At 43.7% G+C, this 3,708-nt stretch overlaps 1 pseudogene; it reads left to right on the top strand.

Annotated features, from left to right (window-relative positions):
- Positions 1-1,414: 1,414 nt before the first annotated feature.
- Positions 1,415-2,244, top strand: LOC102501928 (small acidic protein-like; annotated as a pseudogene).
- The last annotated feature ends 1,464 nt before the right edge of the window (positions 2,245-3,708 follow it).

Below are 3,708 nucleotides of genomic sequence, written 5' to 3'. Positions count from 1 at the left end.
CCAGACACCAGATTAAACATTGGGGGATTCAGTCCAAATTTCTCCTTCTCCATGAACTTTCCTGCCTTCCAGAGAGCCAGGCTTCTAACAGCTAATCCCACCTCTGAATTCAAGTTTTCTCTAAAGCCTGAAACTGAGGAACTTATCACTTCAATCTTCAAAACCTTTTCGTGTGGTGGAAACATAGTCCTTTATATCTCCAGAAAATTGCTATTCTCATCAATAAGGGAATGAACTACATTTCCTTAACATTAAAACAAAGCCTACATCCAGAGACCAGCAGTTAGCGTAATGGCTATGTTGCTGGATTCCCATGTAGTCGACTGCGGTTCGCGTCCTGGACCCGGTGGCTTAAAACTCATGCTGGGTGCATGTGCGTGCATGCCCAAGATCCCGAGAGGAGAATGGAGGAGAAGGGATTGCGGCGTGGCTATCCCCCCTGGAGGGTGATTCCTCGCTTTCTGTCTCTCTGTCTGTCTTTCTCTGTCTGGCGAGCACACGTGCCCTATAGCAAAAATCTCTTAAAAACCAAAAACCAAAAAACCCCAAAAAACAAAGCCTACATCCATTGGCTTCATAATGCTTTTGTTAACACAATTTAAAATTTTCATACTTATAATACAGATTAAGAGCTGTTGTTTAATCTTTCATTTTTAAAATACTGGAATTATGGAGGTATAGGAGCCAGAAGGTGGCATGGTGGTTAAGGTGCTGTGCTCCCAGACCCCATGACTAGAAACTCATGCCAAGCGCATGTGCGTGCATGCCGAAAATCCTAGGAGGAGAATGTAGAAAAAGGGATGGCAGCATGGCCATCATCCCTGGTGGAGGTGTGATTTCTTTCCCTCTCACTGTCTCTTTTTGTTTCTCTCTAGTTAGTTTATGCATCCTATGATAAAAAATGTTTTAAAAACTACGGAGATAGATTAAATTTTTATACTGGTTGTCATCAAATTAACATCTTCTAAGAATGATCTATTTTTTCCAAATGTATGTATTTATTTAAATGGCAGATTAACTTATAAATGTTTATGATATAAAAGAAGATATTTGGGACCAGCAGTTAGCGTAATGGCTATGTCGCTGGACTCCCACATAGTCGACCGCGGTTCGAGTCCTGGACCCGGTGGCTTAAACTCACGCCGAGCAAGTGTGCGTGCGTGCCCAAGATCCTGAGAGGAGAATGGAGGAGAAGGGATTGTGGCGTGGCCACCCCTCCCACCGGGGTGTGATTTCCTGCTTTCTGTCTCTCTGTCTCTCTCTGTCTGTCGGGGCCCGGCCCCTATAGCCAAACCCCCCAAAAAAAAAAAAAAAAAAAAGATATTTGGGCCGGTGGCTGTTTGCTTCCTGCTGGTGTTGTGGCTGAGAAGAATGGAGTGTGGGTTCAGCCTTTCTTGCCCAGATCCCCGCAACTATGAGGGCTGCCAGGGAGTCTGGCCTACATGGGGTGAAGCGTTCAGCCTCCCCAGACGATGATCTTGGATACAGAAATTGGGAGGCAGCAGACTTAGGCAATGAAGAGAGAAAACAGAAGTTCTGGAGACTTATGGGTGCTGGAAGAAAGAACATACTGGTTGTCTGGTTATAGGAGATCATAAGTCACATGTCACTTCCGAACAGGGGAAAAAGACAAGAAAATTAATGAAACACTGGAGTCTCAGTATCAGCAAAGTATGGAAAGTAAATTATCAAGAAGATATCTTTTTTTTTCTTTTTTTGGAGAGGTTTTTGCTATAGGGTGCGTGTGCTTGCCAGACAGAGAGAGAGAGACAGAGAGACAGAAAGTGAGAAATCACCCCCCAGGGGGAATGGCCACGCCACAATCCCTTCTCCTCCATTCTCCTCTCGGGATCTTGGGCACGCATGCACATGCGCCCGGCATGAGTTTAAGCCTCTGGGTCTGGGACTTGAACCATGGTCAACTACATGGGAGTCCAGCGACATAGCCATTATGCTAACTGCTGGTCCCATCAGGAAGATATCAATGATATTATGGACTTGGCTTCAGTGAGGTAGAAGATCATGATGGGGATTGCGATGTGGCTGGAGATGATAATGATGATGATGATTCACCTGATCCTGAAAATCCAGATGACTCTGAAAGTGACTCAGAGTCAGAGAAAGAAGAATCTGCTGAAGAATTCCAAGCTACTGAGCATCCTGACGAAGCAGAACGTCCTCGAAACAAAAAAGATGCAAAAAAGCAATAATAAAATGATGTTGGTTAAATCCAGTGGTTCATAACTCTCAAACACTTAGTTGTTGTATTAAAAATATGCCTTATTGGGACCAGCAGTTGGTGTAATGGCTATGTCACTGGACTCCTATGTAGTCAGCCACGGTTCGAGACCTGGACCCGGTGGCTTAAACTCACACCGGGCGCATGTGCGTGCGTGCCCAAGATCCCGAGAGGAGGATGGAGGAGAAGGGATTGCAGCGGCGTGGCCATCCCCCCTGGGGGGTGATTTCTCGCTTTCTGTCTCTCTGTCTGTCTGGCAAGCGCATGCGCCCTATAGCAAAAACCTCTCTAAAAAAAAAAAAAAGAAAAGAAAAATATATGCCTTATTACAGTGGAGGACTGCTTATAGAACACAGACCTTTGTATTCTAATTTAAAAAATAATTATGAAGAGTGTTTGCTTTCCAATGCCATGGTGTGGAAGGCCACATATTAGATTTTGCCATAGGGCGGGCGCCACCACGCCCCCACATATTAGATTTTGCACATGAGCAACTGTTCGTCCATTTTGTACCCTTCCGCTAACATGGCTGTTTGCTTCTGTATTCCTGCTTGCTCTTCCCATGAGAAAACAGCTAGTGCTAAAACCGCATCTGAGACGAAATCCTGTACCTGTTACTGTCTTTGCTAACTAGCCCGAAACCCCTTTGTTTAGCGTTGTAACTGGTTGCATGGAAACCCCACTCCCCTCAGAAATAATTAACTCGCTTGACTCAGCTTCTGTAACTGCTTCCGCATGGGAATCCTGCACAACTGGCAACCAACCCCTACAAGAGGCTACCCCATACTTTGGCTGGTGCTGCACTTCTGACTCTCAGCCCCGGAGCCTCAGGCTGTAGTTGCTGGCCAGCTAATAAAGAACTCCCTTAAAAAAAAGAAAGACTCCCTTTAAACTTAATCTGGCTTTGGTGGTCGTTCATTCGGTAGCTCTCTACAGCAATGGGTTACACTTTTATGGGCATGACTATATCCATTTTTATAAAGAGTAAGAGTTATATAAAATAAATAAATACTCAACTTCCTTTCATGTTAGCATCATCAGCCCCCCCTCCCAACTACACCTTTTTACTCCCTCAAGTATGGAGGAGATATTTTGTTTGTGGTAGCTATTTCGTCTTGTTTGTTGTTCATATTTTTCTCTTATAAAAATTTGATACTGTGATGTGTTCACGAAAAAAAATTCTCTAATTATTCTTTTCTTATAGGAGAACTATTCATCATGGATATTTCTGCTGTCAGCTCCAATCTAAATTAATGCTGGCAAAAGATTAGGCACTTAGTTTACTCTTACTGATTCAGCTCTACTCTGTTGGACCAAAGCAACTTGAGAGCAAGTACTTTCACATTTGTTAGGCTGGAGTCACAGTTGTACATTTAAAAAAAAATTAATTAATTAATTTTTTTGAGAGTTTTTTGCTATAGTGCACATGTGCTCGCCAGAAAGACAGAGAGAGACAGAGAGATAGAAAG

Source organism: Tupaia chinensis, unplaced genomic scaffold (assembly GCF_000334495.1).
Source record: "Tupaia chinensis unplaced genomic scaffold, TupChi_1.0 Scaffold000201_1, whole genome shotgun sequence".
NCBI lineage: Eukaryota > Metazoa > Chordata > Mammalia > Scandentia > Tupaiidae > Tupaia > Tupaia belangeri.
This window is presented reverse-complemented; position numbering and strand designations above follow the sequence as displayed.